Source organism: Cupressus sempervirens, chromosome 3 (genome assembly GCF_028749045.1).
Source record: "Cupressus sempervirens isolate cs-2001-9-10 chromosome 3, ASM2874904v1, whole genome shotgun sequence".
NCBI lineage: Eukaryota > Viridiplantae > Streptophyta > Pinopsida > Cupressales > Cupressaceae > Cupressus > Cupressus sempervirens.
Window position 1 is genome coordinate 469687966 of NC_143120.1, and position 23545 is coordinate 469711510.

The following is a 23545-nucleotide window of genomic DNA, read 5'->3' on the forward strand; positions in this document are numbered from 1 at the left end:
GTCATCTAATGGGTCGAAGGGGGTCATAGGTCACCCTATGAGCCCCTTTGACCCATAAGAATGATTCTAATATGTCCCTAGGGGTCCTAGGACCCCTACAGACATATGTCATCATTTAATGGGTCAAATAGGGTCATAGGTCAACCTATGACCCCCTTTGACCCATATGAAGCATTCTAATATGTCCCTAGGTGTCCTAGGACCCCTAGGGACATATGTCATCATGTAATGTGTCAAAGGGGGTCATAGTTCACCCTATGACCCCCTTCAAACCATATGAAAGATTCTAATATGTCCTTAGGGGTTTTAGGACCCTTAGGGACATATGTCATCGTGGAATGTGTCGAAGGGGGTCATATGTCACCCTATGATTTCCTTCAACCCATATGAATGATTCTAATATGTCCCTAGGGGTCTTAGGACCCCTAAGGACATATGTCATCGTGGAATGTGTTGAAGGTGGTCATTGGTCACCCTATGACCCCCTTCGACCCATATGAATGATTCTAATATGTCCCTAAGGGTCCTAGGACCTCTAGGGACAAATGTCATCTTGTAATATGTCGAAAGGGTTCATAGGTCATCCTGTGACCCCCTTCGACCCATATAAACTATTCTAATATGTTCCTAGGGGTCCTAGGATCCCTTAGGGACATATGTCATCATAGAATGTGTCGAAAGGGGTCATAGGTCATCCTGTGAGCCCTTTTGACCCATATAAATTGACTCCACTAGAAATAATATAGTAAAAAACATAATAATATAGTATAACAATCATATATATATATATATATATATAATTTATAGATTATAATAATAATAACATAATATATTATATATTATAATTTACATATGATAATAATAATAATAATATATTATAGATTATAATTTATATATGATAATAATAATAATATGTATTAATAACATATATATAATATATTACGTTATTATATTTAATAAAAATATAGTAAATATAATAATAATATATTATAATAATATATATTATATTTATAGATAATAATAATAATAATAACATACTATATTATTATATATTAATAGATTATATATTATATCTTTACATTACGTTATATATATATATAATATTATATTATATTATTATATAATATATAGATTATATATTATTTTATATATAATAGTTATGTTATTATATTATATATTTATAGATTATATATTATATCTTTACATATTTCATAACTCAAATTAGTTATATCACTTACAAATTTGTTTTTCCCTCTAATTTTTGTCCCTTTTCCCTCCAATTTTTATGCCGCCAATATCGGATATCAGATCTCATATCAGATATCCGATATGAGATCTGATATCCGATATCCGATCTCATATCGGATATCCGATAAGGCTTGGGCCTTACTTTCCAGGTTTGGTACCTGCATAGGTGAAAAAAAGTCAGAGCGGATTTTGAAGCGCTTTTAGACGTGTTCAAACTCTATTTTTTTCACATTGCCACTTTTTGGCACACCATGATCCTACACATATTGAAATGACCCTAGCGATAAAGGTCACTAAAGAACCAATGCTAAACTACAATAGTTTGTAAAAACACCTGTCTCGTACTACGAAAATATAATGTACTATGAAATTTACCATGCAAAGGGGAAGTATCTCATTTATTCACCAAAACAATAGGTAATAGTGCCAATAATGTTTATGAAAGAATCTATGTTTCTTAACCCAATAATCACACAATGACCCAGATTATATAGGAATATAAACCTGAGATTGCCGGCTCCATCAATGATTATGAAGGGTTGTTAATATCGAATCTGCCTGATCCCAAACTGGTTACAAACTTCAATGTTCAGGGAGAAATTTACAATCAAATGTTTCATGATTTAATAATGGGCCTGGACTGTAGCATCATTGTACCTTGCTCCTGAATTTAGCAATGGTTGACATTCCTCCAGCTGCGTTGTCAACTCATTCAATCTTCTACAGATTTCTCGAGACTTTGAATCACATTGAGCTCCAGCTGATGAATTGCTTGGGCATCCTTATAAGCCGGCATCTCCTAGGGATCTTTAATGTGGGCATCAACTAAGCTAGCACCAAACCCTTCAACTTTCGCGAACTTAATGCCCTTCAAAATGGTGTCCCTGTAATCTGTTCAGTTGGTGCGCAATCCCTCCAATGTTGGTGCCATAACCAGCCGAATCCACGATGGGGTCGAGCTCTGTAAACATACAAGCAAATCATCCTACCTCCGACTCGCACTCAGATCTTGGTTTGGTGATTCTGACCTGAGCCACATGGATGGAATAGGAGCAGTAAACTTTACCGGCTGGTAGAGAAAATGATGCCGCTGACTCACCTTCCCGTGTTTGATCACTCGGCGAAGGTATATTCCCGCCCGTGTCTATTCATTGTTTCCGCTACTTCTTCAATAATTGATATGGATCGACATTAATATTGAGTGCGGCAGTAATGATTGGAGATCGTCTTCAAAAGCCTTCAACCCTGCGATTTCTTTAGAATCTCCAAATAATTGGCGTTGGTTGTGCAATTTGGTCTTCAATACAAAAGCCTTCAATTCTGCAATATTTCTAGAATGAAATTATTCCTGTGCTCACCATTTATCGTTGTGTATCCTATAACATGATCTTTGCCATTGCCTTTGGCCCAGACTTCGGCCTTAACAGTGTACGGAAGTGCTGGCTGGAAAGATGGCTTGGAACTCGTTCTTCTACTCCCGATCTGCTCACACTGCAACTTCCTATGAAGAAGTTGCCTTGCTCCTTTTGCCACCTGAAATAATAAACCTTGCGAAAGCTTAAATCTACGAATATCAATTCTTAGAAATGATCCACCAAACTTCAGCCTTAGACCACCCGATTCTGCCCCTGATGAAATGACTGAATGTCACCTCCAATCTGCAATAATTTGGATGATATTTCACACCCTCAAAATTGCGTACCAATTGAGATTTATCGTTCTCAATGGCCAACTGTGACAATTGTAGAAACCCTAGGTTTCACAATGCACCTGTGATTGAATCACAACCTGAAAATCAAAGAGAGATAATCAACTGCCTGATTCGAATGGAGCCCCGGGGTGCCTATTTATTCTTTTCCCTCCATCCTCTCCAGAGACTTCTAGAACCTTTTTGATCTTATCCCTCAAGTGACTTTATTAAATATTTTTATAATCCAAGTCACTTTATTAAATATAAAGTTATCTTTTAATATTTATTTATTTAATTAAAATAATTAATTAGTCGTCCTTGGACAACCAGTATTAATTAAATTAATTAAATCGAACTGTCACCAAAAATTGGGGACATGACACATACCCAGTTCCTCACTTTAGAATAATCATTACATTTTGATATATGGTCTCCTTGTTTTATTCCTTGCTACATTCAAACTTGTGCTCGTTATTGTTCTAGGGTTTGATACATCCATATATCAGACTAGTTAGTCCATTAAAGGATATGAAAACCTTATTGTGAGAGACCATAAGTCAGGGACATGTTGTAATATAGCATTTCAAACCTCGAAAAAAAAAGGATTTTTTACTATACAAAATTGAAGATTTGACACTTTTTGTGTTGTTGGAAACCCTAGGTAGGGTTTAGGATAATTTTCAAATTGAAAGAAAAATAAAGTAGATTAATGTGGGAACCTTTTGAATCTAGTCTTAGGGCATGAAATGGACCATACAATCTGTACCACATGAAAGAATAGGGTTGTTGCTAGTACAAAAACTAGATTTTTTCTCGTAAATAATTTATTTTTTTCATTCAAACAACCATCACCCCTCCGAGTTGTGATTGCAAGAAATATTTATGCTACTCAAGTGAGTTCCCACTACCAACTAACCAAAACTTCCCCTTAACAATATTGTCGAAAGTTATCATTACAATTGAAAATTTGTCATAACAACATTAACAACTTTTTGGGTGACTTTTACATCTTTTAACCAATTGGCCTATAACTTTCCAAAATGCATCACCACAATCATAAATGACCTCAAAGGGTCTTATTAGACTTGAAAAAGACCTTTGAAAACTAGAAACCAAAAAGCCACAATACTTCTTGTGATGAGACTCCTAATGCCTTGCCTTAGACTTGCTTAGTAAAGGATTTATATGCAACTATATGTCATAACATTGTGGATTTTGATAATGATTTTCAATAAAATATAATTGCATAAATATTGAACATGAAATGATGAAGATGAAGGTGTTTTACTATCAATCCTAATATATTATATTATCTTCACAATATCTATTTAGATGTCTACAAAATAGCTAATTTCCTATTGCTAACCATATCATATTTTATTGATAAATCTAAAAGCTTATATTTGATATTATTTGGTATGATAAGTGGGAGATTATGGGGATGCAATTGTGTAGTTCTTGGGTCAAACTTATTGACCTATGTTTCATAAGTAGTCATTCACAAGAATCTATCTCTAATGAAATGAATGGTGTACCCTTAGCATTCATTGTATCTTGATGATACTCATAGAGATGATCCATCTCAATCATTACATCTAGGTGATGTCCATAGAAGGAAAGCATTATGCGGCCTCCATCCCAATGCTATTCCCACTCAAACATGATTAACCATAAAATTTCTTCCAAATTTAAACCTACTCAACTTACTACTCCATTTAGCACCTTTAACTATTCAAATATCTTCCTACAATCACAACTCACATCTTTCTTTACCCAAACATCTCACTCTTGGCTTTAAACTCCTGACTTGACCACCCTTAAACATCACACATTAAGGAAGGAATTAAGCTTGGAAAAATAAGTCAACTTTGACTATTTAATACTTTTCGTATAAGAATCAAGCCTTAGTGTGTGATGTTTAATCCATCGTGACTTGAACTACTTTCTAATGCAAGTTAGTCAAAATAGCATAACTAAGTACGAAGATTATGTTAGGTTCCACTTTAGAGTCAGAGTAGAGTAAAATAAAATATATTAAACATAGAAAGAAAAGTGTCTATTTCACATGCTCGCGTTGAGTAGCACATTACATTAAACAAGTTGACCTTATGAGTTGAGCGTTATCAACAAAAGCATCATGAGGCAAAGTTTTCTTCAACTTCTAGAAATTCCAGCCTATTCGTGTGGACTTCTTACGCTCTCTTCTCATTCCCAATTACTAAATTTACCATCTTTTGCCTACACAATTTGCAACCAAAGGAATTCCCAACCACATTTCAATTCGTATTTTATAGATGGTCATTTTTGCACTGACTGACTATTTAATATTTAATAGCCCCCCCACACACAATTGTAGACCAATATATATATATATAGACTAGTAGATTAAGAAATGACCTGCCAACTATCCCATATAAAATTGTATTCATCATTATGTTGGTAAGAGTACAAATATTGTTTAAAATTTAGATTAACTTCTAACATAGTTAGATAGTTAGTTAGATTTAAAAATGTGGTGAGAATCTATAATTAGGTTAGTGTGATATAGTCAATGTTTAGGTTTAGTATTCAATTTGAGATGTTAGAAATAATAATTTCTACTCTAACCCATCATTAAATGTTTCTAGAAGTTTAGGTTTAGGTTGTCAGCTATAGTAGTTTCTAGAATCTTGTAGATTATTGTCTTGTCGGCAAATGTCAGAGATTTCTAGAGAATGTAAACTTGCCTATAAAAGGAGTGCAGTGTATTCATTTTTAATCAATCAAGAAAAAGATAATCAAATATTGTGCAACACATTTATTGTGTTTCATATTTTACTGTGCCTCTTCCCACCTAACAAGTGGTATCAGAGCCAAGTTTAGAGCCAAGTTAAGAAGAGGTGTTTGAAGGTGTACGTAAGGAGGTCTATAGCAAAGAAAGTTATTTTGAGATAAGTAAGTTTCTTATTCCCCTATTTAGGGTTTGTTATATCTGTGAATATTGTTTATAAGTATTTTTCGAGCATGGCTTCAAGGAGTTTTCAGGCTTCAATTCCTATGTTCTCTAGATAGAATTATGATGATTGGGCTTTTAGAATGAAGCTTATATTTGATTCCTATGAGTTATTAGATATAATCTTAATTGGTTATGCTGAACTTGTAGATGAGTCTACTTTAAATGTTGACCAAAAGAAAAAGCTTGATGAGAATAGGAAGAAGAGTAAGAAAGCTTTGCAAATTATTGGACAAGCTCTAGATGACTCAGTTCTTGGAAAAATTAAGCCAGCTGTTACAACCAAGCAAGCTTGGGACATTCTTGAGACTTCATTTCAAGGTACAAGTAAGGTAAAGATTGTCAAATTGAAAGCACTTAGAAAAGAATTTGAGAATTTACAAATGAAGGAATCTGACTCTGTAGAACAATTTTCAAATCTTGTTATAAATGTGGTTAGTCAAGTAAGGATGAATGGTGATGAGCTTTCTAACCAAAAAGTTGTAGAAAAGATTTTAAGAAGTTTGCCTCCTAAATTTGATAATGTTGTGGTTGCAATTGAAGAATCTAAGGATTTAACAGCATTGTCTATAGATGAGGTTTTTGGATCCTTGTATAATCATGAAGATAGGTTGAACAAGTGTAATGGTAATTCACTGAAGAATGCATCCAAAACACAAATGACATTTGGTAGAGGAAGAGGAAATGCTGGATTTAGAGGAAAAGGAAGAGGCAGAAATAATTTTCAAAAAGAAGAATAGAGTCTAGATTCAAGAGAAAGAAGAAATCAATACTCAAGGGGAAGCTATAACCATCAAACATCACAAAGGTATGATAAATCAAATGTTCAATGATATTACTGCAAGAAGTTTGGACATTTTGCAAATGAGTGTCAAAAAAAACAAGCTGCTATCAGTAAGCAAAATGTAAATTTTTCTGAGAGTAATTCTGAGTCATTGTTCATTACTTGTAATGTAGCTCAAAAGAGCACAAATGATTTTTGGTTTTTAGATAGTGGTTGCAGCAATCATATGACAGGCAATGAAGAGTTTTTTGAAAGTTTAGATAGATCAATTAAATCTGAAGTGAAGTTAGGAAATAATGAGATAGTGGAAGTGAGTGAAAAAGGCACAATCAATGTTATAACAAAGCAAGGTAAGAAATCTATTTCTGATGTATACTTTGTACCTAGTTTGAAACATAATCTTATAAGTGTGGGGTAGCTTAGTCAAAAAGGTTATAGAGTTATTTTTGAGAAAAATTTGTGCACTATATTTGATATGCCTCCTATTTAAATGGTGATTGCAAGGGTAGAAATGAAAAATAATAAAATGTTTCCACTTTGAATGAAGAGCAATATGACTGATGAAGTTGCAGCAAGTTTCAAAGCAACAAGTCAAGATCAAACATGGATATGGCACTTGAGGTATGGTCACCTAAATCTCAAAGGGTTATCTTTATTGCAAAGAAAGGAAAGGGTAAGAGGCTTACCCCCAATTGAAGCATCATTAAGTCCATGTGAAAGTTGTATTTTGGCCAAACATCACAGAGAAAGTTTTCCAAAAGGGATGTCATATAGAGCAAGGGTACCTTTAGAAATTGTACATTCGGATATATGTGGTCCAATGAAAACACCGTCATTAGGGGGGAGTATTTATTTCTTAACATTTATTGATGACTTTACTAGAAAGACATGGGTTTACTTTCTTAAATACAAATCTGAAACTTTCGGAAAATTTAAAGAATTTAGGGCTTTTGTTGAGAAACAAAGTGGTTTACCTATCAAGGTACTGAGATCTGATAGAGGAGGATAATATAAGTCAAATGAATTTTTAGATTATTGCAGGGATCATGGAATCAAAAAATAATTTACTACCAGTTACACACCACAGCAAAATGGTGTTGCAGAGAGAAAAAATAGGACAATAATGGAGATGGCAAGGAGCATGTTGAAAGGTAAGAATCTTCCTAATGAGTATTGGGTTGAGGCAGTTTCTTGTGTTGTTTATATTTTGAATAAGAGTCCAACAAAGATTGTGAGGGACATGGTTCCACAACAAGCATGGAGTGGTAAGATTCATAGTGTTTCTCATCTCAAAGTATTTGGCTGTATTGCATATGCACATGTTTCTAAAGAAACTAGAAGTAAGTTAGATGATAAGAGTGAGAAATGCATTTTTGTTGGCTATGATGAGCAATCTACGGCATATAGGTTGTTTAATCCTATCACTAGAAAAGTCATTGTGAGTAGGGATGTTGTATTTAAAGAAGATGAATCTTGGGATGGAAATATAGATACAAATGTTACAAGTGCTGGAACAATAACATATGATGAGAAGGATAATAAGGATCATGAAGATCAAGAGGATCAACCAAGTGACCAAGAAGGAACTCCACCACAAAGTCCACAAGGAGATCACTTAGAAATTGAAGTTGAGCATGGAGAATCTTTAAATTCACAAGTAAGTAATAATTCAAACCCTATACTTGCACAACTGAGATCAAGCAAGAAAACTAGAAGGTTGAGTGAGATTTATGAGCAAGGAAGTAAATTAGATTTACAATCAAAATTTGCTTTATTTACTCAAGATCCTATATATTTTGAAGATGCAATTAAGGAAGAACAATGGATTAATGCAATGAATGATGAAATAGAATCAATTGAGAGAAATGATGCGTGGGAATTAGTTGATTTGCCTAAAAAACAAGATTATATTGGTGTAAAATGGGTATATAAGACTAAGTTTAAAGCTAATGGAGATGTAGAAAAATATAAGGCAAGGTTAGTTGCTAAGGGATTTTCACAAGAATATGGGGTTGACTATAACAAGACATTTGCACCTGTAGCAAGACTTGATACTGTCAGAATAGTATTAGCTATTGCAACTCAAAACAAATGGATGGTTCACCAAATGGACGTCAAATAAGCATTTTTGAATGGATATTTAGATGAAGAAGTCTATGTGCAGCAACCACTAGGATATGAAATAAGAGGACATGAAGACAAAGTCTATAAGTTAAGAAGGCACTCTATGGATTGAAGCAAGCTCCAAGAGCCTAGTACAGTAGAATAGATTCATACATGATGGAGAATGGATTCAAGAGAAGCACTAGTGAACCTACATTATATGCCAAGATCAATGAACAAGGTCAGATTTTGATTGTTTGTTTATATGTTGATGATTTGATCTTCACAGGTAATTTATCTATTGACATGTTTAAATCAGCTGAAAAGGGAATTTGAAATGACAGATCTAGGATTGATGAAATATTTTCTTGGCATTGAAGTTACTCAAAATGACAAAGGGATTTTTATTTTCCAAAGTAAATATGCAAAAGATATTTTGAAAAGATTTAGATTGATAAATTGCAGTTCAATTTCTACGCCTGTGGTAGTAGGCACCAAATTAAATAGAGAAGATATTGGAAAAAATTTTGACTCAACTATATTCAGAAGATTGGTTGGTAGTTTGATGTATCTCACTACTACTAGACCAACCATTATGTATGGAGTGAGTTTAATCTCTAGATTCATGGACTCACCAAAGACCTCACATTGGCAAGCAGGAAAAAGGATTTTGATATATATTGTAGGAACTATGAATCATGGCATTTTATATTCCACTTCAGATGATTTTTAGTTAGTTGGATATACAGATAGTGATTTTGCAGGGAATATTGAGGATAGAAGGAGTACATCTAGATATGCCTTTCATCTTGGGATAGGTGTTGTAGCCTGGGCATCAAAGAAGCAACCTGCAATACCTCTCTCATCAGCTGAAGAAGAGTATGTAGCAAGAACAATAGCAGCATGTCAAGCTGTATGGATGCGAAGGATTTTGAAAGACTTAATACAAGTTTCAAGATGGACCTACTACAATCTATTTTGATAACAAGTCTGCTATTGCACTTTCAAAGAACCATATGTTTCACAAGAGGATAAAGCACATTGACACAAGGTATCACTTCATTAGAGAGCTTCTTAACAGGAGAGAAATTAATCTACAACATTGCAGATTAGAGGAGCAACTTGCAGATATCTTCACCAAGGCCTTACCACAAGTACAATTTGAAATTTTGAAGGAGGCTCTGAGAGTTGTGAATATTAAAGAAGTTTTGTAATAATTGATAGTAGAAATTAGGGGGGAGTGTTAGAAATAATAATTTCTACTCTAACCGGTCATTAAATGTTTCTAGAAGTTTAGGTTTAGGTTAGGTTTAGGTTGTCGGCTATAGTAGTTTCCAGAATCTTGTAGATTATTGTCTTGTCGGCAAATGTCAGAGATTTCTAGAGAATGTAAACTTGCCTATAAAAGGAGTGCAGTGTATTTATTTTTAATCAATTAAGAAAAAGATAATCAAATATTGTACCGCAACACATTTATTGCATTTCATATTTTACTGTGCCTCTGCCCACCTAACATGAGATTTATGCCTAACCATTGTTAACTGAATATTTTAAGCTCACTGTATTGAGATTTGGTCAACTCATTACAACATACCCCTCGTACCAACCACAAGCAAATAAGATTATAAATAGCCAGTTTTATCCTACGGAGAGAACAACAATCTAATTCCTTGTATCTCTTCTCTTTACAATAGTTCAATTCTGTTTCTGAATTTTGGGAACAATACCCAAAGTACATGTGCTTCAACTTTGATTTGACCTACTCCCAGGATATTTTCATCTTGATTATTTGCTTCCTAGCAAAACCCAGGTTTCTATAAGCCATTATAAGCATTAGAGATAAAACGTTGAGTTTTTATAAGTCCACTCTTGCTTGTCTTTGAACTCTTTTTTATCAGTGATCTTGTGTGTATCTTGGTCAGCAACAATGGAGATCACAATGAAGTTATCAATTTGGTCAGTGCTTGTAATTATAATTATGAGCATGAATGTGGTATGTGAGGGCAGAGAATTCATGAACTCTAGATTTCTCAATAGCCATGTTAAGAACAACAAAAATGCTTGGTGTGGAAGTGATGAGGAGACATGTTCAAAGTATGCTCGTGCTCATGGGTTTACACAAGGAAAATGGACGTGTTGCTCCAAACAATACTGTGTTGATGTTACTTCTGACTCATCCAACTGTGGAAAATGTGGCCATGCATGTGGTTATGGCTTGAGCTGCTGTAAAGGAAAGTGTGTTGATCTCAACAATGACAAATCTCACTCTGGAAGCTGCTCCAACAGTTGTCATCATAACAAGTGCGAGTTTGGTATATATGGATATGCACACTACTAATACATGGTCCACTCCATTCATTATCAAGCACAAACAAACATTTGTAAGCTATAATGTCTAATAATCTGAGCTCAATCTTATTATTCTTTAATAGATGACTGGATCTCCAGTCTAACTATGCAATTAATAGGTAGAAATAAATTGTTGAAATATAATGGTTGAGTGAGTTGATAACCATCATTTGATCGTATTGAAATCAGCTGCAACTTGTGTATACGTTCACTTGTGAAGAAATAGAATTATTGAATTTTATGCTTCAAGTAATATACCATGAATTCAAACTGAGCTGTGAGCTTTCAGCTGCAAAAATATTTTTATAGTCAGCGAAATATATTGTGGTAAATCGAAATGTTGAATTTCTAGCATAGATCTAACTAGGAATTGAAACTATAATTGTAGAAAAAAAATCAGAGAAATGAAAATAGAGAAAACACAGTATTGAAAAACTCCTCATTTTTCAAAAGAGAATGTTATTACATTATGCAAGATGTGCATAATTTATATATTTAGGAGACGCATGAACGCTGGAAGAAAAACCACTGCATAAGTAGTGAATTATGGTGATCAACAACTGAAACATCAACAATAATCAGCCCAATCGTGCCCTATATCTATGCAGCAATTCTATAAGTTGTGTAAGTCACCGTAAATAATGGGCCAAACTGTAGGTCATATGAATTAATAACTTTTGCATCAATATTAGATTGGATACTAAAATTAAGCTTGAAAAAATAAGTCAACTTAGTATGTGATGTTTAAGCCTTCTTATGAAAACCTTCTAGAAAGTGCATGAAAATTACAAAATAAATGTGTTAATTATTCTAAGTGGGAAAAGCCTAATATGGAAAATGGAGACTAAGAAATGAATGTTTGGATCTATCAAACTCAATGATTTGCTTTAGAGTAGATTTCGAATAAGGATGTTGAAGTTCCATGATTAAAAACTACTTACGATTTTATCACGAGTTTATGTGTTGGAAACATCGGAAGGAACAATAATTAAAATAAGGACAGTTTACTGCATACGGTGCCATGGCAGTTCGAAAGACTGCCCACAGTAGAGAAGTTGACGCTAGAATTCTGGAGAAATTAATATTGTGAACAACATAAGAAATCAAAAGGTATATAGTTAGATTCTGATAGTAATATTACAATTTTTGTTGCTTCTTTAGTTTTTTTAATGTAAAAGAAGTGTACTTTTAATTAAGAAGGTGTTGACTTGAACAATTTAGATTATTCAAAATCATAATTTTTTTTTAAAAGGGTATATGAAGCTTTAATAGGGTTGCAAAAGTTATGGAGGTTTATTTTTGAAGATACAAAAGAAATAGCTGTAATATGATTTGTTTTGGAGCAAACAATTTATGTTAATGAATGGGTAAGGATATTATTGGACACTATTTTATAGAAATAGTCATTTCTTAAAGTTAAAATTATTGTAATTTATTTTTTCAAAGATGTAAGAAGGGAACTGAGTTTTCAATGTTTATATTGAGTTCCTTATTTATATGATATGTCAAAAAGAATTCATTATATTTTAAAGTTTAGAATTATTTTTAAGTCTTTTAAAGTGTAAAGAATTCATTATTAGTTGAATATAACATCTCTATTTTTATGTATATGTCAAATAGAATGGTTATACTTTTGAGGTTATTCTATTAAATCTTATTAAATAATAAAAATGAAGGTTTGAGTCTTAGTTATGGTAGTAACAATGTTGAAATCTCCATGCTAGTGATTGAAATACATTCTCACCATTAAAAAAACATAAATTTGTTTCCAACAATTTATGTAAGTATTTTTATACACTTTAAAAAAATCCTCATATTAGGCTTCATTTCCTTGAAAAGTCAAAATAAAACATTATTTTCTCTCATTGTTATCATCCTCTGGAAAATTCATGAATCATTATAGAGATGACCAAAACAAAGTTGTACAGAAACCATCCAAGAACCTTAGGATCCATCAATAATTGTAATATGTAGAGACTTGAAATTATATCCTTGTTAATTATTTTAATAAAATTCACAAAATTGCACAATCATTGCTCAGAAGAAGAAAATAAAAATGTATACTATTTTTTCCCTAGATTAGTTATAATGAAATACATTAGATTTTGAAAGACTTTAATTTTGTCATGAAAATGACTTATGATAACAAAACCAACTATAAAACCACCATTCCCATTTTTTTATCGAGAATATTTCTCTTTTGATTTGAGCTATGAACCAGTAATGCCACAAATTTGGGGGACGTCATCCCCAAATCCAACACCCAAGACCTACAAGCCAAAAAGTTTTTCAAGGACTCCAAGCCCTAGGTATTAGCCAACACACTCCTAAAAAGGGGTCGACATAGGGTTTACAAGCACTCCTAGCCCAGTGATAGTCAGAGAGATGAATGACATTAACATTGTTATCTCCATCTTCAATGGCTTGAATGTTGTTGGCATGAACATCATAATCTTCATGTCCTTTCACCTTCACCAATTCATCAACATTAGTTCACTATCATTATCTAATTAAACATGACAACCTAGGTGGGCCCTACCAAAAACTAATATTGGTTTTGGGCCAAGTAGGGACTTGAATCTTGATTTCACCATTAACAATGCAACGCAACACTACAAGGTGACCCCCTTAGTTATTTACTTAATATCTTAAAAACAATTTATTTATTTAATAAACCTTGTTTAGCATAATATTTCAAGATTCCTTTCTTGTTACACTTGTCTAAAAAAATGATGGAAGAATGAAAGATTTGATCATAACAATTATTCATAATACTAAATGATTAAGCATCTTGTAATGTACAACCTACCCTAATAAATATTGAAAAACTTGTCATATTTCACAAGAAAATGTTATTACATTATGCAAGATGTGCATAATTTATATATTTAGGAAATGCATGAACACTGGAATAAAAACCACTACATAAGTAGTGAATTATGGTGATCAACAACCCAAACATCAACAGTAATTAACCCAATCATGCCCTTGAACTATGCAGTGATTGTGTAAGTCTCCATAAATAATGGCCAAATGGTAGGTGGTCATATGGTTAGAACTAATAACTCTAACACCTCCCTTTAATTTTAACTAAGGAGAATAGAAGCTAAAGAGGAAAGGAGGAAATAAAATATTTTTTGACAAGATGAATATTGTGAACATTTGTTGAATCATAACCACCATGGTGTTAAATGAAGAATTTCCTATGAAACCAAGATGAAGATAGCGATAAATCTATATAGGTGCCCTTAATGAAAATACTCAAGTAATGAATGGATAAAAAAACACAAGCTAAACATCTATCAATCAAATTGAAGATACATTAGACAATAATCTACATATGTGCTCCCAAATAATGAATTGATAGCAAATAGAGGCAAAACATCTACCACTAAAGGATGCAAATGACACATGAGTATGTACGTATGTACGAGTGACCCTAATGACACTATTCAACCAGGCAATAATGAATTGATGATTGAAAATATAGGTGCCAAATGTCCATAAATCTGATCAACTATAGAACCAAGGAAATATTCACCCAGAGAGGCATGGCAGATCCACAAAAATAGTGCATCACTATAGAGAAAAAGAAGGAAAGACATATGTAAAGAGAGAATGATCTTAACCTTTCTCTTATGTAGAATTGGGTCCAACTTCTAATGCCACAACTTTTTGATGTAAGCCTTTACTTGTGGGCCTAAGAAGAATGAATGTCTTCCATTCCAAATAATCATATGGATAAGGAAAATAGAGATCGAAAATTCCATTCTAACCAACAAATATGATCTTCAATTGCTGAAACAAAAAATGATTCTATTTCCTAGCAACCATGCTCTAATACCATGTTAAATTTTCAGCATGGATCTAACTAGGAATTGAAACTATAAATTGAAAAAAAATCTAAGAAACTAAAATAGAGAAAACACTAGTATTGAAAAATTACTCATATTTCACAAGAAAATGTTATTACATTATGCACAATATGTGCATATTTTATATAATTAGAAAATGCATGGACACTGGAAGAAAAACCACCATATAACCAATAAATTATGATGACCAACAACTAAAACGTCAACAACAATAAACCCAATCATGCCCTTGATCTATGCAATGATTGTGTAAGTTGTGTAAGTGATCGTAAATAATGGGCCAAATTGTAGGTGATCATATGATTAGAATTGATAACTCTTATACGAAATACTAAACACAATGATACCAACATTGATTTCTTGATCCATATGTATGGATGTATGTATGCATGCATGTATATGTGTGTGTATATATCTATGTGTGCATGTATACATGTGTATGTGTGTGTGCATGCAAGCATACATGTATGTATGTATGTATGTGCACCAAGATGATGTGTAAATGGAGAGATATAACTAGCCACCTTTTTTTGAACTTAGTTTGGAAGAGAAATTTGAGAGTCATGCACTCAAAATTAGAATATGTACAAAGAAAAAGAATTTTAGTGCTATGAATTTCTAAAAAACTAAAGTTTGTTGAAAATAATAATATTAAGAGAGTCAAGTGCTTTCACACAAAAAATTGTTCCCAATTTTGTTAGAAAAACATAACAATATTTTGCATATACATAAAAAAAGATATAGTTTGATTTAGTATGTTGAAAAAATATTCAGTAGAAAATATTTGAGAATGAGATCTAGAAATTTTGTATTTTGTTTTGTAACTTTTTTGTGAGTTTATTTTACTCTCTCATTTCCTCTCTCATCATATATTCTGTCCTAGTTACCCTTTATCTCTACCTCACATCTGATTGCACCCTTTCCCCCTTTTCTCACTTTGTTTCTCACATCTCTCTACCCCTAGATACCTTCCTTCTTACTCCCCCTCCCTCCTCTCATCATCCCATCTCTTTCCCCCTCTCACCATCTGGATCACCTCTCTCTCTCTCTCTCTCTCTCTCTCTCTCTCTCTCTCTACTCTCCTATGTTTTCCCATCACTTCATCTCCTCCTCCCTAATTATTGATACTTAGGACACATTAATATGTCCCAAGACTCCTTATGAAAACTATGACTACTTAAGACGTCTAAGAAAACTTACAACTATATACTAGGATACTTTAGGAGCAATTATGATGCCTTGATCCCTTTAAGACATTTGAGGAATCATTAGTTGATCCTAGGACCCCATATGATCTCTTAAGACACCTAATACCCCTTAAGACTCCTTCAAACTTCTACAAACCATTAATGTATTGTAGGAACCCTTTGTAATGTCCCCACTAATAGGGTTAGTTAAGGACAAGTAATACCTACAAGAATAAATGTTAGAATCACAATAATAATAATAACTATATTAGTCTACCCTCTAAGTTAATCCCAATCTTAAGGAGATCTCCAAATCGAGCTTCATAGCTCATAGCTACTTCATTGTCATCTCGAGAGCACACCCCTTAAGATTCTTCTTGGATGGGCATCCTCTATTCAAGGCCAACAACATATGCATATGTTTGACAACATTAGAATATTCTAGCAACACGAAGAATTCTTGGCCATGGTGGTCAGTTCAAGGTGTTAATACCTTGCTACCTCCATGCTTCGAGTTTTATATTTCTCCTAATAGATTAATGTATTATTACAAACAATTTTCATGATTCAATTGATCATATTGTAATCAACCATTATTTCTTATAATTCTTGATCTCAATAATCTAATCTAAACATATTTATTTATATGATCTACTTTTTTGTTATAATATAACAATCACTAAACATTTCTAATGATCTTAAGAATTCTTATATTTAAATTATATAAAATAAATTAATACTACTACTACTATATGCTAGTAATAATCCTATAATAAAATAGCTAAATACAACTCTCATAACTAATAAATATTACTACCTAAACTAAATATTCCTACATTCATATTATACATACTTACCAACTTACCTTAGCCTTAGGCAATGCGGTTTCGTGGGTCGAGTGACATGCTTACATAACCATACACTTGCCTATGTCGTGGACCATACAACTTCATCCCCTCTAAAATGCATACATGTTCTGATGTAATGGATGGTGATGGTTATACTATCTTCTTTCCTTCGACAATGGCTTTCTTCCATTTTCCACGTGGTAGTGTCCTTGTTCTTAGTTGCTATCCTTCATATATCCTATCAGTATATGTACTTAGCATATTTCTCCTTTTTGCTAGGTCACACTCTATGCTTGCTAAATGGTTTTTACTTGTCATGTATGCTCATAGTGTTCTTTTAAAAACCAAAAATCCTTCGTGATGCAATTATCCTTTGGTCATGTGTCCATGTGGATGTTTATAAAGTCAAGGTATATATCTATCTACTTCCCCCCCTCCTCCCTTTCATATGCACAAGTATGACCATTTATATCTATCCCCATGTCAATGAAGGGTTATGTACATCCAAGTGAATAGGTTGTGATCTTAATGTGTTAATGCTAACGTTAGTCCTACGTGTCCGCTTTATGCATGTATGACTATCAATGTTAATTTAGAATTTTTATTAATGATACTAGCTTATAATATAATTTCTTTTGTTTATTTAGTAATCCAATACTAATTTATTTATTTGTAATATTTAATCAATATATTATTCAATTACTAATTTAATCCCTAGTTCAATTATATCTAATATTATAGTATATTGAATTTGCTTATTAACCATAGTATGAATTAGCTATATTTTAGGTCTAATTATTTAATGAGACATACAAATCATATTAATCAATTAGTCATTCCATCAATTGATTATTATTATTTAATATTGAGTTTCATAATAGAAGGGATATTACACCCTTAGACCCCATTACTATATCCTATGTAATACATTAACATATCTAAGGAAACATTAATATAGTTATGAGGATACTAAGTAGGATCCCTCAATATAGATCTAGGAATCTTGGATACATCCAAGGACCCATTAATGTATCTTATTCTCATTTGGGTCAACCTAAGAGATCATATGACCCATAAATATATCCTCATACCCCTTAGGACTTATTGATAAATCCATGACCCCTTGACATACCTTAAAACTCCTATGAACCAATAGCCTAACCTAGGACCTTTTAAAACTCACCCTCTCTCCCTATATCTCCCCTTACCACACACACACACACACTCACTCACTCACTCTCACTCTCATTATCTTCTCTAAACTTCTCCTCTTCTCTCTCTCTCTCTCTCTCTCTCTCTCTCTCTCTCTCTCTCTCTCTCTCTCTCTCTCTCTCTCTCTCACACACACACACACTCACTCTCATTCTCTTCCCTAAACTTCTCTCTCTCTCTCTCTCTCTCTCTCTCTCTCTCTCTCTCTCTCTCTCTCTCTCCCCCCCCCCCATCCTATCCTTTTGTCTTGGCTTCTTTGTAGGAGCTATTGGTGTCATTTCCTATTTAGCATGTGGGTGTGGGCTTGCATTAGACCTTCTATCATTTGCCAATGCTCCTAATTTCTCATTTTCAATGAGATTTGGTTTTCAACTGTTTCTCTATTTTATGGAGGCCATTTGTACCTTTTCCTCCTTGACGTATGGGTGTGGTGTTGCATTGGCTCCTTTTCCTGCCAATGCTTCTTCTCTCTCATGTTTTGTAGGTATTGGCTCTCTTCTTCTCTCCTTTTCTTTGGATAATATTGGTATTATTTCCTCTTAGGCATGAAGGTGTGGTTTTTCAATGATCCTTCCACCCCTTTCTTCCACTATTGATTTTCTCTTTTGTTTGGTGGAGTTTGGTTCTCGGTGGCTAGTCAACTCTCCTTGATATTTTGGAACCTCTTCCTCCTTGGCATGTTTGTGGGGTCTAGCATTACCTCTTCAATCTTCCACCAATCATGCTACCCACACTTGTTTAGTTGGATTTCATTCTTTGTAACTCTACTATTGTCAAGGTAGTTTTTTGTTCTTTTAAAGACATGGCTTGTCTTCTCATTTCTTCTCTGAATAAATCGTATTGAGTTGGGCTCTCTCCTATTGGTCATAATGGTGGTTGGCCATTTTTTTCTTTTGGTTCCCCTTTTGCTAACAAATTTTCCCATGGATGTAGTTGACTGTATGCTGAAGGTGGTTTCTAGGGACACTATTCTGGCCTACCACAATTTGTGCTACAAGAGTTCGGATTACTAAGCATGTTTCCTACTTTCTTCTTATTGGTTTAAAAGGGTGGTTCAAATTATTTTAAATTACCATTTATCTCTCTTAAGGTCACCTATTTGGTTTCTTCCTCCTTGTCCTTCCTTCCTTTGGAGGAAGGGGCCCTCTCAGTTTATTGGTTCGGGGTTCTTGCCTAAACACCTCAAATTTGTAATTTAATCTCTTGTGGCTTCTAGGACCCTAGTCCTCAAAGGTTGTGACTCCATTAAAAAGCTTTTTGAATTGACCTTTCACAAATTCCTTTCTTCTTGTCATTTCAACTTGATGTTTATTTTCTTATTGGGTTTGAGCCATCTAGTACCACTTTATCTAATCAAAACAATATTATAACAAGTTCTTAGTATAATTCAAAAGTCTTCATAACAATATTAACACCTTTTTGAGCAATGTTTACATATTTTAACCAGTTGACCTATAGCTTTCCAAAACAGACCAACCTCAAATGATCTTATTAGACTAAAAAAGAACCTATAAATCAAAAAAAGTAACTATAATGCTTGTGATGAGGCTCATGATGTCCTTCTGTCATATTTACACACTAAAAGATTTGGGTACATCTATATGTCATAGCATTGTAGATTTTGACAATGAATTTCAATATAATAAACTTGCATAAATATTAATCATGAAATTATGTTCAATGAAGGTATTTTATTATCAAACTTAATATATTAAATTATCTTCTTAATATCTATCTAGATGTCTACAAACTAAGTAGTTGCTTACATTAGACATAAAATATCTTCTATATATATATATATATATATATATATATAAGAATCTATTTATGATATTACTTGGTATGATAAGTGGGAGATTATGAAGATTAAATTGTGTAACTTTCTTGGGTCAAACTCATTGACATTTTTTATTTGAGTAGTTGTTTACAAGAACCCAACTCTCATGAGAATGAATAGTACCCTTAACACTCATTGTATCTAGATGATGCAATTTAGATTCCAAAATTAAGCCCACATAAACTTTCTGCCAATGTCTATGCCGGCATCAAAACGACATTTTATTGCTTTGAAAAATTAAATTAAAAATCATTTTAAAACTATTTTATAAATTTAAATTTAGCTAAAAAATTTCGTCGGCATAGACATCGCCAAACTTTCTATTCCATTTGCAATCTTAACTATTTCTATAATCACAAATCAACCTTCCTTTTCCCTAACATCTCACTCTGAACTACTTCTTTATAAGTTTGCGCATTTCGAATTAGTCAAAATAGCATAACGACAGTAGGAAGATTATGTTACATTCCACTTTAGAGTCGGAATGGAGTAAAATAATATTATATTAAGTCTACAGAAAACAAAACGTCTATCTCATTACATTAGCAGTCCCATATTGTTGATATAACATTGTATGGAGCCTTTTTTATTCTCTGCACATTATTAGGTTGTGGGCCCTCATGGTTAAACTATTAAAGCTATTACGTGTTATTGTTTAAATTTTACGTAAAAATCCTACACAATTACATTTTTAAATGATGCCGAGAATCTATAAGCAGGTTCAGTATTCCACGTGAGATTTATGCGTAACTATTATCAACTGATTTTTCAAAGCTCACGGTATTGAGATTTGATCAACTCATACCAAACACAAGTAGATAGTATTATAAATAACCAGTTTTATCCTACGGAAAGAACAATAATCTAATGCCTTGCATCTCCGCTCTTTGACCTACTCATTGGAGATTTTCATCTTGATTATTCGTTTCCTAGCAAAACCCAGGTTTCTATAAGCCATTATAAGCCATTATAAGCTTGTTTCTTAACTCTTTCTATCAGTGATATTGTAGTGATCCTGTGTTTATCTTGGTGAGCAAAAATGGAGATCACAATGAAGTTATCAGTTGTGTCAATGCTTGCAATTATAATTATGAGCATGAATGTGGCATGCTCTAGATTTATCAATAACCATGTTAACAACAGAAATACCTCGTTCAAAATATGTTTATGCTCATGGCTTTACACAAGGCAAATGGAAGTATTGCTCCAAACAATACTGTGTGGATTTGACTTCTGATTCATCCAACTGTGGGAAATGTGGGCATGCATGTAGTTATGGATCTAGCTGCTATAAAGGAAAGTGTGTTGATCTCAACAATGAAAAATCTCACTGTGGAAGCTGCTCCAACAGTTGTCATCATACCAAGTGCAAGTTTGGTATTTGTGGATATGCAGGCTAATAATGCATGGTCCACTCCATTCATTATCAAGCACAAACATTTGAAAACTATAATCTCTAGTAATCCGAGTTCAATCTTATTAAAGGCTGGATCTCCAGTCTAACTATACATTTCATTAGTAGTGATGAATTGTTGAAGAATAATGGCTGATTAAGTTGAAAACCATCTTTTCATTGCATTCAATGCAGTTGCAAGTTGTGTATACCTTGTGTATACCAAAATAAATAGATTGAATTTAATGTCTAAAGTAATATATAATTATGGATTCAAATTGAGTGGTGGCTGACAGCTTAACATTACAAACTAAGTTTTGTTTCTATATTAAAAGTGTTAAATAGTTGAAATTGACTTATTCTTTCCCCACTTTTTTTTTCCCCTAGTGTGTGGTGTTTAAGAGTGGCCAAACTGTAAAAATATTTTGCAGCCAGCCATATAGACTGTGGTGGATCAAAATACTAAATAAAGTGATTGAATACTTATATAAAGTATATGGAGATTAGGAAATAAATCTTTTTTATTATATTAAATGGGAAAATCTCAATATTGGAAAATGGAGACTAGTGGGAATGAACGTTTGGATCAGTCAAACTAAATAATCAACATTAGAGCAGTTTTTGAATATAAAATATCTCTCATGTGGGGTGTTGCAATTTTATCATGAGTTCACAGTGCCATCTATATTGACAATTTTTACGTTGGAAAACATGCTAGGGAACTAATCGATTCCCCTTTCACCATAAATTCTCTCCCAAGATTGAACATCTGCTAATGATAAGCCAAACAAGAGAGTTTACTGTATATTATACCATGATAGTTTGAAAGCCTGCCACTTGAGAAGTTGATGCTCGAATTGTGGAGATGTAAATAGTTAATGTTAGAACTATACTTCTCGTACATCCATGAGATCAGCTGTAGTTTGAATTGCAGTTCTAATATGAGCTAAACAAAAAAATAAAAAATTCTAAACTATGATAATATCTATTACTTACTTGAATAGGAAGAATTTGGCTTGATAGTGAACAGGATTTAATTAACGAAAGTGAAATAGTGGATGAATATTTAATAAATAAGAGAAAACATAAATAAATTAGATAATATTGAGTAAAGTATTGTATTGGTAATATAAGTTGAATATTACAATGATGCAGAAGAAGTATATTTATAGATTTCATTTACATATCCTAATGGAGAGATTAAAAGAGACACAATTGGAGGGAAAGAATAAGTGATTGTTGGCCTTCACTCGAACAATCCCAACCGATGATGTAGTTGATCAGCCAATACCCTACTTTAATAGTTGCTTCACTTCCCCTATTTTTGGTGTTAACCATGGTAAGTGCATTCATTCCAAATAGTGGAAGCAACATCATCAAAAACCAGTTTACTTTTGGCTGAAATTGAATTATTGATCACTATCACAACACCATCCCACCTGCAAGGTAGCTAACACAATAAGAGAACAACTTTTTTTTCATCATCTTATATCATGCACATCGAATTCACTTAGCTGACAAGAGTGATGAACTCATTTAGGTGGTTGGAAATAATCCCACCTTCCTTCATCCTACATTTATATAACTTCGTCATGATGAAGACTTTATTTGTAACTGATGCCCTTGCATACATGGTTGCAAGCTTGTCCCACACTGCCTTTATGGAATTTTCATTTATCACATTGAAGAGGACATTATTTGACAACTCCAGTATAATAGATGCTTTTGCCTTCCTATCTAATTTTTTTCAATATTCATCTTTCATAGACCTAGTTTCTTTGTCTTTCCTTCTAGTATTCCAAAGGCTGAAATTTTCCCCTATGATTTTCTATGCTTTTGCATCCTCTATTGTTCCAAAAATTCAACACCAATTTCCAACCATCACAACCTATGCCCTAATACCAATTGAAGAGGGTTTAATTAACAAAAGTAAAAATAGAAGATGAATATTTAATAGACAAGAGAAAATGGAAATGAACTAGATATCAAATTAATCGTGGTGTATTATATTGATAATATAAGTTGAT